The sequence below is a fragment of the Erythrolamprus reginae genome, chromosome 4, assembly GCF_031021105.1.
Source record: "Erythrolamprus reginae isolate rEryReg1 chromosome 4, rEryReg1.hap1, whole genome shotgun sequence".
Classification (NCBI taxonomy): Eukaryota; Metazoa; Chordata; class Lepidosauria; order Squamata; family Dipsadidae; genus Erythrolamprus; species Erythrolamprus reginae.
In genome coordinates this window covers 26,817,600-26,832,978 of record NC_091953.1, presented here as the reverse complement: position 1 = coordinate 26,832,978, position 15,379 = coordinate 26,817,600, and positions in this window count along the sequence as shown.

Below are 15,379 nucleotides of genomic sequence, written 5' to 3'. Positions count from 1 at the left end.
CTCAAATGTATAAAACAGACATTGGATTTTCTGCTTGTGGGCACAGCTAACTACTATTGCTAAAAACAAGAGTAAACATTGCTATTTGATTTAAGGATTTCAGTGTGATAAGTATTATTTATTTATTTATTTATTATTCAGACTTGTATGCCGCCCCTCTCCGCGGACTCGGGGCGGCTCACAGCAAAATATAACAATCGTAACAAATCCAAATAAATTTAAAATATTTTAAAAGTTTTTTTAAAAAAGAACGCCATTTACTAACAAGCACACACACAAACATACCATGCATAAATTGTACATGCCCGGGGGAGGTGTTTCAGTTCCCCTATGCCTGACGGCAAAGGTGGGTTTTAAGGAGTTTACGGAAGGCAGGGAGAGTAGGGGCAGTTCTAATCTCTGGGGGGAGTTGGTTCCAGAGAGTCGGGGCCGCCACAGAGAAGGCTCTTCCCCTGGGGCCCGCCAACCGACATTGTTTAGTTGATGGGACCTGGAGAAGGCCCACTCTGTGGGACCTAATCGGTCGCTGGGATTCATGCGGCAGAAGGCGGTCTCGGAGATATTCTGGTCCAATGCCATGAAGGGCTTTAAAGGTCATAACCAACACTTTGAATTGTGACCGGAAATTGATCGGCAGCCAATGCAGACTTATATGGCCTTCTTTCAGTAGTACACCTGAACTCAATGGAAACATTTAAAGTAAGCTAGATTTTTAACCCCCTATGCATCATCCTTCTTCTGCCTCTCTTCAAAGGCTATAAAGCTGATAACAAACATCTCTTGCGTTGACTTTGTTTACTGACCAAACATGTTTCCTGGAGCATAATTAACTTGGCACAGATATAATCATAAAGGCTTCTATTTCTGAATGTGTTTATGCATGATAAGTGTTGGGAAGAAGTTGAGGTTTATTTTGTAAAGCAAGTTTCTAATATTTGCACCAGCAGTTGAATACACTACTTCCAGGGAAATATAGATCTCTATCTATTAAAGGTATATTCGGGTAATAGAAGAAATTATTAACTGCCTGGCACACATCAAGGGCATGTAGTAAGGATTGCTTATTTATTTATTTTGTCCAATACACAATGAGGGTTTTAGTGGATATATATCTATATACACATAGTAAAATACATGATGATGGTTATAGAGAAGATACTCATAGTAAAATAAATCTAAGAAATAATAGAAAAGAAGATATAGTAATAGAACATATCAATGAAAGAATAGAAGAAGAGATATAGGAATAGAAGAAAGGTATAGGAGATATAGGAGAGCAATAGGACAGGGGACGGAAGGCACTCTAGTGCACTTGTACTCGCCTCTTCTTGCGTTAATATCTGCAACCCCAAGTGAAAAATGACCATTTCTCTGGGAAAATGCAGATAGCTTTTAGGGTGAGAAGAAGGGAAATTGCTATTTTGAGCAGGAGAATCACCTTTCCATTTGGAAGGTAGGCATTAGACATTCTGTAAAACAGCCAGTGAAGGGCTACCAAAATTTTGATAAATTGAGTAAGAGATTTCTGGGATGGCATGACCTGGAACAAGCCCATTGACTTTCATGGGCTTCTCCTGATAACTTAGTTAACTTTTTTCCCCTCGGGTGCCAAAAGAGCGTGGGGGTGCACTATCATGCATGCACAAGTACCCATGCCCATAATTCAATGCCCCCCGCAGGCCCTATGGAGGCTGGAAATGTCCTGTTTCCCAACTTCTGGTGGGCCCAGTAGGCTCTTGTTTCATCCTCCCCAGGCTCCAAAGGCTTCCCTGAAATTGGGGGAGGGTAAAAACACCCTCCTCCATCCCCTTTGGAAGCTCTCTGGAAGCCAAAAATGTCCTCCCAGCGCCTCTTTGTGAGTCCAAAATCATGTGGCCGGCACACGCATGCACGTTGGAGCTGAGCTAAGCAGTAATGGGCAGCCAAAATATTTACTGCCACACTGTGGGTGTGGCTTATTTTGTGGGTGTGGCTTGAAGGTCATGTGACTGGATAGGCGTGCCTTGCTGACCATGTGACCAGGTGGAAGTGGCTTGAACGACCATCATCGTTCAAGTGAACTGTTAAGTCCTCGACTTACAACTTCACCAGTGTCTCTCTCTCATTTTCATTTCATTTATTCATTTCTCCAATACACAAATACATAGGAAGAAAAATAGACATGTAGTAATATATATAAGGGTGACAATTTGTTTTAATTTAAAATAAGAAATGACTTGATTACATATTTATACCTGTACTGAAGAAAGTCAGAAATCTTTTTTTTTTCCCTTGGTAATTTTTAATCCCCCCCGTGTTGATCCTTCACCTTTTCTTTTAATATTTTTTTCTTTTTGTTAATTTGCATTTTATCTTTCTTTGAAGCGATTGTTTGAAGACTTTTGAGGTTGGACTTGATCTAGAAAGTCATGTTTATAGCTTGCCAACGGTTTAGTTTAATTACTAATATAGCTAAATGCATTGCTAGATTTTGTGCCAGATTGCATAATATATATAAGATAAAATAAACCATTGGCAAATATTACCGTAAGAGGAAAAAAAAACACATTTCAGACCTTTCAGTTGGAATGTAGCTGAGTCATAATGCACGAGTCTTTGAAGCTATTGTAATCCAAAGTACACCGTATTCTCTTCTTATATAAGTGTTTCTATCCAGCACAAAATGCAACTATAGAGTTGGTTCTAAAGGTATATTTACCATATTTGTTTATCAATATTAAGGACTTAATTGTACAAATCACCCTCAAAGCCACCACAGGAATTGAATATATTTCTCAAGTTAGCTAACTAGTTAGCTAGTTTTAATTAATTGGATTTAGTCATTGTATTTAATTGTTCTTATTATATGATGTAAGCCGCCCCGAGTCCTTGGAGAGGGGCGGGATATAAATGCAACCAACCAACCAACCAACCAACCAACAAACAAACCAACCAATCAACCAACAAACAAATATTTCTCCTAAAAGATGAGGATTTTGATTTTCCATTTCAAACGGGAAATCAAAGAGCATTTTGAGATTGATTCAACCAACATGTTTCTAAAGTGACTTTTTTATTTATTTATTTATTTATTTATTTAGTTAGTTAGTTAGTTAGTTAGTTAGTTAGTTAGTTAGTTAGTTATTTAGTGGGTATATATATATATGTAGATTGTTCTGAGTTCGGGTTTTGCCCTGTGTAATATTTTGCATGTCTATGCGACGTTTCGGTGAAATCACATTCACCATCATCAGGCTGAAGTTCCAAGCTTCGTGCTGTTGTAAAATGTTGTAAAACAAATATATATATATATATATGTCACATGTTTAAGCTGAATTTGAAAATTAAGGGAGACTAGGATAGATCTATTTCAGCCTTATTTTGGCCTCATCAGCTAGCCATACCCACTGGGACTTGAACCTGCAACCTTTGCCTTGTAAGGCAGAGAATTATCCTCTAGGCTACAGTATCCAATCCCTTCAGCTCTGTACCAGGGAAGGGTTACATTTTGTGTCGAATCACCCTGGTATATTGAAGGAACATCACAGCTCCTTTTTTGCCTCTCGGCCCAACCCAGGGCCATTTCCAAGGCAGTTAATTTTTATTGATAGCCGACAATTCTATTTGTATGTGTCACATGTTTAAGCTGAATTTGAAAATTAAGGGAGACTAGGATAGATCTATTTCGGCCTTATTTTGGCCTCATCAGCTAGCCATACCCACTGGGACTTGAACACACACACACACACACACACACACACACACACATAGTAAAATACATGATGAAGGTTATAGAGGAGATACTCATAGTAAAATATATCTATGAAAGAATAGAAAAGAAGATATAGTAATAGAACATATCAATGAAAGAATAGAAGAAGAGATATAGGAATAGAAGAAAGGTATAGGAGATATAGGAGAGCAATAGGACAGGGGACGGAAGGCACTCTGGTGCACTTGTACTCGCCCCTTACTGACCCCTTAGGAATCTGGATAGGTCAACCGTAGATAATCTAAGGGTAAAGTGTGGGCGGTTTGGGGATGACACTATGGAGTCCGGTAATGAGTTCCACGCTTCGACAACTCGGTTACTGAAGTCATATTTTTTACAGTCAAGTTTGGAGCGGTTAATATTAAGTTTAAATCTGTTGTGTGCTCTTGTGTTGTTGTGGTTGAAGCTGAAGAAGTCGCCCACAGGCAGGACGTTGCAACATATAATCTTGTGGGCAATACTTAGATCTTGTTTAAGGCGTCTTAGTTCTAGGCTTTCTAGTCTCGTAGGGCATTCTGTTTCGAGTTGAGGAGTGAAGGGCTCTTCTGGTGAAGTGTCTTTGGACATTTTCAAGGGTGTTGATGTCTGAGATGCGATATGGGTTCCAAACGGATGAGCTGTATTCGAGGATGGGTCTGGCAAACATTTGGACTCTTTAAAGCATGTTTTCTAAAGAAAGCAATTCACCTAAAAAAAAGAATTCTGAGATTAATTAAATTGAATAAGCAATAAACTGAAGCCATTAATAAATTTAGATTACCATCCCTCTTCCTTTGGATTTTATGTGGTCTTATATCTGCAGCCCTCTCTCATCAAAGTTATCCCAGGGATAAACAGCAATGAAGTCAACAAACTTTTGTTGTAGTGGAATCTTCTTTTTTATTATTAAACCAATTTTTGTGACTATCCAATTCATGTATGATGGTTCTGTTCATACACAGTGAATCTGGGTGGCTTACAACATTACAATATCACAGTATAAAACTCACAAACTTGTTATTTGTCCCAGTGACCACACACTTAATCCAGCCATTTGGCTCCATGTCAATAAGGGGTTACCAGGCCTCCTGACATAATCATGTCTTCAGGGCCTTCTGGAAAAGTATCAAGCTGGGATCCAATCTTATCTTCTGAGGAATGATATTCCAAAAGGAGGGAGTCACCACAGGAAAAGCCCTTTACTTTGATCCCAGAAGATTTATCTTCTTAATAGACAAGATCTAACATTATTTATTATTTATTAATTAGATTTGTATGCCACCCTTCTCTGAGGAGAATTACCTTATGTTTCTGTTCTGATGGGCCAAGTAGACAGTACTTTAAATATTTATTTAATGTATTTAGATGCCGCTCACTCCAAAAGGACTCTGAGCAGCTAACAATCGGAATAAATACAACAACAATAAAAACAGTTAAAATGTAATAATAAAAATCAATAATAACAATAATATAAAAAACATACATACTTACAATTAGAGAAATTCCTGGCCTGTTAGAAAAGCCAGGTCTTAACAGCTTTCTGGAAGACCGGTAGGGTGGAGATAATGAGGATCTCTGGAGGCAGTTGGTTCCAAAGGGTCGGAGCCACCACAGAGAAGGCTCTTCCCCAAGGTCCCGCCAACTGACATTGTTTGGCAGACGGGACCTGGAGAAGGCCAACTTTGTGGGCCCTTACTGGCCGCAGCAAAGTATGAGGGAGGAGGCGGTCCCATAAATAGTCTGGCCCTGAGCCACTTACAGCTTTAAAGGTGATAACCAACACGTTGAAGTGCGTTCGGAGACCTAACCCCAAGCTATGTAGGCAATCCCATGTAGAATATATTACAGTAGTCCAAATGGGAGATGACTAGGGTGTAATTAACTTGACTTAAATAGGAATTGAGGCTCCAGAAGACCTCCCAGATTACATATTGGGTTGCTCTGGAGCAGTGCAAAACCATCCACAACCAACAATGGTAATTCTCCAAGAACCAAGGAGCCCTAAACCCCAAAATCACGCTATGTTGCCAGAGTTCGGATTTAGCCTGTCGCTCCTTATCCAGATTTCCACACCCTCCAGGCAATATAAAAGAACAACCACAACATTGCTTAACTCAACACAGGCAGAGATGTACAACTGAGTGACATCAGCATACTGATGATACTTCATGCCCTGGTGATAATCATGGTGAAGCGAGTGGTTTCATGTCCATGTTAAATAGAAGCAAAGAGAACGCCAACCCCTGGGGGGCCCTCCAAAGCAGGGGGTAAGGGTCAGACCCATTCCTGAAAAATACTGACACTATCCCCATCCCACTCCCACTAGAGCAAGGGTAGGCAAAGTTGGCTCTTCTATGACATGTGGACATCAACTCCCAGAATTCCTGAGCTAGCATGATTGGCTCAGGAATTCTGGGAGTTGAAGTCCACAAATCATAGAAGAGTCAACTTTGCCTACCCCTGCACTTGAGGGAATAATAGTAATAATAATAATAATAATAATAATAATAATAATAATAATACCATCATCATCATCATCATCATCATCATCATCTTGGAGAAGATTGAAGTCAAAGTGGATAAAGAAAAGACCTGGTCATGGCTTACAAGTGGAACACTCAAAAAGGAGACAGAAGGACTAATACTGGTGGCACAAGAACAGGCCATTAGAACAAATGCTGTGAAAGCCAGAATTGAAAAATCAACAGATGATCCAAAGTGCAGACTCCGTAAAGAAACAGATGAAACAATCAATCACATACATTGTGCCTGATAAATGTGCCACTTATGCACGCCCCTTACTGACCTCTAAGGAACCTGGAGAGGTCAATCGTGGATAGTCTAAGGGAAAAATGTTTGGGGTTAGGGGTTGACACTACTGAGTCAGGTAATGAGTTCCATGCTTTGACAACTCAGTTGCTGAAGTCATATTTTTTACAGTCAAGTTTGGAGCGGTTAATATTAAGTTTGAATCTGTTGCGTGCTCTTGTGTTGTTGCGATTGAAGCTGAAATAGTCAGGTAGAACGTTGCAGCATATGATCTTGTGGGCAATACTTAGATCGTGTTTTAGGCGACGTAGTTCTAAGCTTTCTAGACCTAGCATTGATAGTCTGCTTTCGTAGGGTATTCTGTTTCGAGTGGAGGAGTGAAGGGCTCTTCTGGTGAAGTATCTTTGGACATTTTCAAGGGTGTTGATGTCCGAGATGTGGTATGGGTTCCAGACAGATGAACTGTATTCAAGGATGGGTCTGGCAAAAGTTTTGTAGGCTCTGGTGAGTAGCGTGAGATTGCCAGAGCAGAAGCTGCGTAGGATCAGGTTAACAACTCTAGAAGCCTTTTTGGCGATATTGTTGCAGTGGGCTTTGGCAATGAGAAATTTTAAAATAGAAAAACATGAAAAGAGAGAAGTCAATTTCTTAACAGCTGCCAAGATCGTTGGAGCTGGGAGGTTTTCTAAAAGCAATCCTTTCTTAGAATGATTTTGTAAAATGAAACACAAATATGTAAAGCTTCCTGCAGGCAACTTCAAGCAGGCTAACATGCCGGGACAGTGAATTGTGTCTACATGTTACATAGACATGTTCCAGAAGCTACATATTTCATCATTCTGTCTGAAAAGCAAGTTGGAACAGCTTGATCAAGCCGCAATGGTACAAGCAGCAATGAAAAATGGTAACAGCGCAATTCAAGCAAAAAATGCTTCCTTATTTTACTGCATAGTCTGCAGTATGCCACTCACTTGTAATTTGCCCGTGGGTTTGTTTGTTTTTGCAGGTGATTTTACTACTTCAGAATTTTTTAAATATATATATATATATGGGAAGGAAAATTCAATCTCTACAATGCGATATCCTTGGCTTCCTTTGAGCACTTAAGGAATGTAACCCTAACTCCAACCTCCAATTGCTGCCAACCCGTCTTCAATTGAGGACCTGTCTACTGCACGAGTCAAAAAGAGGGCGGGGAAAATATTTGTTTGTTTGTTTGTTTGTTTGTTTGTTTACTTACTTACTTACTTACTTACTTACTTACTTACTTACTTACTTACTTACTTACTTACTTACTTACTTATTTATTTATTGCATTTGTATGCCGCCCCTCTCCGTAGACTTGGGGCGGCTAACAAGAGTGGTAAAAACAGCATGTGACAATCCAATACTAAAACAGCTAAAAACCCTTGTTTATAAAAACCAATCATACATACAAACATACCATGCATAAATTGTAGAAGCCTAGGGGGAAAGAATATCTCAGTTCCCCCATGCCTGACGGCAGAGGTGAGTTTTAAGGAGCTTACGAAAGGCAAGGAGGGTGGGGGCTATTCTAATCTCTGGGGGGAGTTGGTTCCAGAGGCTCGGGGCCGCCAGAGATGGCTCTTCCCCTGGGTCCCGCCAAACGACATTGTTTAGTTGACGGGACCCGGAGAAGGCCCACTCTGTGGGACCTAACTGGTCGCTGGGATTCGTGTGGCAGAAGGCGGTCCCAGAGATATTCTGGTCCAATGCCATGAAGGGCTTTATAGGTCATAACCAACACTTTGAATTGTGACTGGAAACTGACCCCTCGTATCCTGGACATAAATTGTTTCAACTCCTACCCTCAAAACGTCACTACAGAGCACTACACACCAAGACAACTAGACACAAAAACAGTTTTCCTGCGAACACCATCACTCTACTAAACAAATATTTCCCTCAACACTCTCAGACTTTTTACTAAATCTGCACTTCTGTTCTACTAGTTTTTCTCATCATTCCTATCATCCTTTTCCTCCCACTTAGGACTGTATGACTGTAACTTGGTGCTTGTATCCTAAGATTTTTTATTAATATTGATTGTTTCTTCATTGCTTATTTGACCCCTATGACAATCATTAGTGTTGTACCACATGATTCGGAGAAGGCCAACTCTGTGGGACCTAATCGGTCGCTGGGATTCGTGCGACAGAAGGTAAACAGATATTTTGCTCTTGAGTTAAAATGGTATATACAGTAATACCTCGTCTTACGAACTTAATTGGTTCCGGAAGGACGTTCGTAAGGCGAAAAGTTCGTAAGACAAAACAATATTTCCCATAGGAAACAATGTAAAAGCAATTAATGCTTGCAAGGGGGAAAAAAAATTGCAAAATTGCGCTCTGCTGGGCGCCGCCCCCCGGCTGTCACCTTTTAAAACAGCTGGGGGGCTTCTCGGCGTTCTCCCGAACCCGAACTCGAACTTTTCGGGTTCGGGTTCGGGAGAACGCCAAGAAGCCCCCCGGCTGTTTTAAAAGGTGACAGCCGGGCGGCGGCGCCCAGCGGAGCGCCATTTTGTGATCTGCGGTGGGTTCGTAAGCCGGAAAAAGTTCGTAACAAGAGGCAAAAAATTTCCAAACCCCGGGTTCGTATCTCGAGATGTTCGTATCATGAGGGGTTCGTATCACAAGGTACCACTGTATAAGAAACACCCCCAATTTGGTAGTGGGGTGTGAATGTTTGTCTGGTGGTGGGCACAAATAGAAACATAGAAACATAGAAGTCTGACGGCAGAAAAAGACCTCATGGTCCATCTAGTCTGCCCTTATACTATTTTCTGTATTTTATCTTAGGATGGATATATGTTTATCCCAAGTATGTTTAAATTCAGTGACTGTGGATTTACCAACCACATCTGCTGGAAGTTTGTTCCAAGCACCTACTACTCTTTCAGTAAAATAATATTTTCTAATGTTGCTTTTGATCTTTCCCCCAACTAACTTCAGATTGTGTCCCCTTGTTCTTGTGTTCACTTTCCTATTAAAAACACTTCCCTCCTGGACCTTATTTAACCCTTTAATATATTTAAATGTTTCGATCATGTCCCCCCTTTTCCTTCTGTCCTCCAGACTATACAGATTGAGTTCATTAAGTCTTTCCTGATACGTTTTATGCTTAAGACCTTCCACCATTCTTGTAGCCCGTCTTTGGACCCGTTCAATTTTGTCAATATCTTTTGGTAGGTGAGGTCTCCAGAACTGAACACAGTATTCCAAATGTGGTCTCACCAGCACTCTATATAGCGGGATCATAATCTCCCTCTTCCTGCTTGTTATACCTCTGGCTATGCAGCCAAGCATCCTACTTGCTTTCCCTACCTAATCACAGAGCACTTGTTGTATGTCGTGTGTGCGTTCCTATTTTCTAAAATCAATTTTAAAAATTAATTTTAAAAAAATGAAGGGAGTGTGTGCAACAGTTGATTTAAAACTGTTATCGCACGAGGCTGTGGCAGCTGAACCAATACAGTTCAGAGGAGGTTAGCAAGAGAACGAAGAAAGCTTTACCCAGCAACTCGGAGATAAATTCAGTTATAAAAAAATGAAAGTAGCTACTCGTCAGGGTTTCTGTAATTTAATCCTTTTTCTCTTTTACTAAATCTAATTATAGAGGCCTTTGTAAAGACTATTTTCTATTACCAAGATCTTGGCAGGAAAGAGAACCAAGCGTGCTCTTCAAACACAGATTCGGTGCTCTTTGAATGAGCCCTAGTCCTGTGCTCTACGGAAGGTTGACTTAAACCAAGAAAGTGAGTCAGACTCTGCTTGCTATGTGTTTGTTATAGCTCTGCCATCATTGAATGCATTACAGATTTTCCACTGCTTCTGCCAGGAAGGGTGGTGGTGGGTTTTTTTTGTTTTTAAAGTGTTTTAATTACTTCTATTATTTCTGAGGTCTCTCAACCAGGTGCTGTAACTGCTTCACAGATTGAACAATGCTACTCGGACTAGCAATGTGCAGTCGTAGTTCCTTGCTGTGCAATGCACCATGGCAAAACAGCACCGTTTGTATACTCCGCTCTGGTTTCAGCTGCACCAGGTTCCATGGTGATGACTTGATGACGGCAACCCGTTAAACAGGTTTCTTTATAACAAGGATTTGGTGCTCTTTGAGAAAGAGTGCTCACCAAAAATAGCCCAATAGATAACAGGGACAGAGAAGAATTGTTTTATTTAATTTATTTAATTTATTTAGTTTATTTAATTTATTTAATTTATTTAATTTTATTTATTTATTTATTTATTTCAATACACAATGAGGGTTTTAGTGGGTATATATCTATATACACATAGTAAAATGCATGAAGGTTATAGAGGAGATACTCACAGTAAAATATATCTAAGAAATAATAGAAAAGAAGATATAGTAGTAGAACATATCAATGAAAGAATAGAAGAAGAGATATAGGAATAGAAGAAAGGTATAGGAGATATAGGAGAGCAATAGGACAGGAGACGGAAGGCACTCTAGTGCACTTGTACTCGCCCCTTACTGACCCCTTAGGAATCTGGATAGGTCAACCGCAGATAATCTAAGGGTAAAGTGTTGGGGGTTTGGGGATGACACTATGGAGTCCGGTAATGAGTTCCACGCTTCGACAACTTGGTTACTGAAGTCATATTTTTTACAGTCACGTTTGGAGCGGTTAATATTAAGTTTAAATCTGTTGTGTGCTCTTGTGTTGTTGTGGTTGAAACTGAAGTAGTCGCCGACAGGCAGGACGTTGCAGCATATGATCTTGTGGGCAATACTGTACTTAGATCTTGTTTAAGGCGTCTTAGTTCTAAAATTTCTAGGCTCAAAATTGTGCAGAACAAAAACTTTGGGAGAACTCTCTCCCACTTTATTATTATTATTATTATTAATAATAATTAATTATTATTATTATTATTATTAATAATAATAATAATAATAATAATAATAATAATACGACTTGTATGCTGCCCTTCTCCGGAGATCCGGGGTGGCTTATAACATACAATACAAAACAATATGTACAATATGTACAACCTCGGCAACTTTAAGACTTTGTGGACTTCAACTCCCAGAATTCCTCAACCAGCTTTGCTGAGTCAGAGCCTTCCCCGCCGAACCTGAACACAGAGTTCTGAAAAAGTCTGGGTTCGGGTTCGGTATGCCGAACTTTGCTGCATATGCAAGTTTGGTTTGCCTAACACTATTCTTAAGTAGAGGTATCACTGTAATTAGATGTACCCCGGCCCTCTGGAATCAACTCCCTTCCAAGATTCATGTTGCCTCCACCCTCCTTGCCTTCCGTAAGAGTCTAAAGACCCATCTATGTCACCAAGCTTGGGGTCATTCGATTCTACCCCCTTTCCAATGAATGCATAGTTGGTCCATTAGAATAGATATGTGTGTATATTTAATAGCCTTTTTAGTTTTTCAAATGTAATTCTTAATTAATTTTAATTAATCTCGATGTATACTGTTTTTCTTAATATGCTGTAAGCCACCCCGAGTCTTCGGAGAGGGGCGGCATATTAAATAAATTAAACAAACAAAAAAACTTGGGCGTCCTCTTCTATCCACAGCTAACATTAGAGCACCATCTTTCAGCTGTGGCGAGAAGGGCGTTTGCCCAGGTTCACCTGGTGCACTAGTTGTGGCCCTATTTGGACCGGGGGGTCACTGCTCACAGTCACTCATGCCCTCATCACCTCAAGGTTCGACTACTGCAACGCTGTCTACATGGGGCTACCTTTGAAGAGTGTTCGGAAACTTCAGATCGTGCAGAACGCGGCCGTGAGAGCCATCGTGGGGCTTCCAAGATCTGCCCACATTTCACCAACACTCCGTGGCCTGCGCTGGCTGCCGATCAATTTCCGGTCACAATTGAAAGTGTTGGTTATGACCTAAAAAGCCCTTCATGGCATCGGACCAGAATATCTCCGAGACTGCCTCCTGCCGCACGAATCCCAGCGGCCGATTAGGTCCCACAGAGTGGGCCATCTCTGGGTCCCGTCGACTAAACAATGTTGGCTGGCGGGACCCAGGGGAAGAGCCTTCTCTGGGGTGGCCACGGCCTTCTGGAATCAATTCCCTCCAGATATTCGAATAGCCCCCATCGTCCTCGCCTTCCGTAAAATGCTCAAGACCCACTTTTGTCGCCAGGTGTGGGGATAACTACCATCTTTCCCCCTTTTTATTATATTTTTGGCCTTACTGCATGATAGATTAGGTTGAATGTGTGTGACTGCATAGCTAGGGGTTTTATTATGTTATTAATGTCTTTTAAATGGATCTAATTTTTTATTGATAGATTTGTAATGTATTGTATTACTGCTATGCTGTGAGCCGCCCCGAGTCTTCGGAAAGGGGCGGCATACAAATCTAATAAACTAAATCTAATAAACTAAAATAAAATTGGTATAGTTACATGGTGGACCATATTCAATTTGAAATTATGGATAAAAGGATAAATTCGGATAATGAAACTGAGTTGGGACAACTGATGGGATGGTGGGACAAGGCAGGACGATATATGATGAGCAGAATCTGAGACCAAGCTACAAGAAATAAATTGGAATCACTCTATAATATGTAAATAGATATATTGCTCTTGGGTCAAGTGGACAATTCAAAGTGTTGGTTATGACCTTTAAAGCCCTTCATGGCATTGGACCAGAATACCTCCGAGACCGCCTCCTGCCGCACGAATCCCAGCGACCGATTAGGTCCCAAAGAGTGGGCCTTCTCCGGGTCCCGTCAACTAAACAATGTCGGTTGGCGGGCCCCAGGGGAAGAGCCTTCTCTGTGGCGGCCCCGACTTTCTGGAACCAACTCCCCCCGGAGATTAGAACTGCCCCTACTCTCCCTGCCTTCCGTAAACTTCTTAAAACCCACCTTTGCCATCAGGCATGGGGGAACTGAAACATCTCCCCCGGGCATGTACAATTTATGAATGGTATGTTTGTGTGTGTGCTTGTTAGTACTGTATATTGGGGTTCTTTTTAAACTTTTTAAAATATTTAAATTTATTTGGATTTGTTACGATTTGTTATGCCTTGTTGTGAGCCGCCCCGAGTTCGCGGAGAGGGGCGGCATACAAATCTAAATAATAAATAAAATAAATAAATATACAAGAAACACCCCCGATTTGGTGGTGGGGAATGTGTGTGTGTCTGGGTGGTGGGCACATTTCACTATGCACTGTTTTATGTTGTGTGCATATAAATTTGTTAAAAATTAATAATAAAAAAATAAAAAATAAATAAAAATAAATAAACTAAACTAAACAAACATACCCTTGTGCAACTATTTATCATCAGGTTCAAAGACTTCATTACTGTTCAAAGGTTCTCAAAGATGGCAACTTTAAGACTTGTGGACTTCAACTCCCAGAATTCTCAAAAGCCTTAAAGTTGCCAAGTTTAAAGGCCTCTGCAATGGATGTTCCAATCCCGTGCGTTTCCCATCCAGTAACAGGAATCCAGAACAAGCAAGCCCTGTTTGGACGGTAGAATGACTTCTATACTCACTGACGCACATTCTTTCCCCCTCTTCTCCTAAATTCTTTTCTGTTATGAAATAAAAGCCTGCGAGCAAAGGCCTGCTGCTGGCAGTTCTCTCCTGCCTTGGAAAACTTGGTTGGCGGCTTTTTTATTTATTTATTTATTTATTTTCCGGCTCCGGAGAGATTTGGATTGTGTGTTTTAAGGGAAATCACACAAACCACCGCAAAGCACTTTTGCCGTTGCTCAAAACTTCCGCTTCTCATTTGAAGACTTTGAAAGGGAGGGAAAAAAAAAAACAAAGGAGGAAGCTCCAGGCTGGTGGCTTGGCAGGTGCAAAGTTTTTTTTCAAACAAACATCTGTTTTTTCTTTTCCCCTCTGCTATTTTTTTTTTAATGTTTTAATGTTCTTTTACGACAGCGGGGCCTTTGTGGTAGGGAGCCCTGTTCGTTGAAGCTCGCCTGGTCAGACTTTGCACTGTTATATTTGTACAGTGAGGTTACCAAGGGTGAAGCTCCTTTCCTGTTGGGCTGGTAACTGTTTCATGCAGCTTTTCCCCAACTACACAATACACTTGGGTTGCATAGTCAGGAAACTGTTAAAAACAACAACAACAACCGGGAGAAAGTTTGTAAAATTTGTTTGTAAAACTCTACATTCAAAAGGCTGCCCGGTAGTCGGCTTCATGTTGAAATCCTGTTCTGTTTTCTTTAGGTTTACAGATAGATGATTATCAGAAATAATCTCTGAACCCTGGCGGTTTGCTATGCTTATGTAGCCTGGGTGGAAGGGCAGGCTTGGTTTTTATTCGGTGAAAAACAAAACCACGTGACTGTGACATTTGTCAAAGATTGCTGCTATACTTGGAAATCACATTTTCAAAAAGATTATGAGTGTTTATTTCATGCCACCCTGAGTCCATAGGGAGTGGGTGGCATATAAATTCAATTAATTAAATTAAATTGAATTACATTAAGTGGAGGAAAACGTAACGAAGACTGACATGGAATTATTTTATTTTATTTTATTTTATTTATTTTATTTATTTTATTTATTTTATTTATTTATTTTATTTATTTTATTTATTTTATTTATTTTATTTTATTTTATTTATTTTATTTATTTTATTTATTTTATTTATTTATTTTATTTATTTTATTTATTTTATTATTTTATTTATTTTATTTTATTTTATTTATTTTATTATTTTATATTTTATATTTTATATTTTATATTTTATATTTTATATTATTTATTTATTTTATTTTATTTTATTTTATTATTTTTTATTTCAATTTATTTCATTTTATTTCATTTTATTTCATTTTATTATTTCATTTCATTTCTATGCCGCCCTTCTCCTGAGACTTAGGGTGGCTT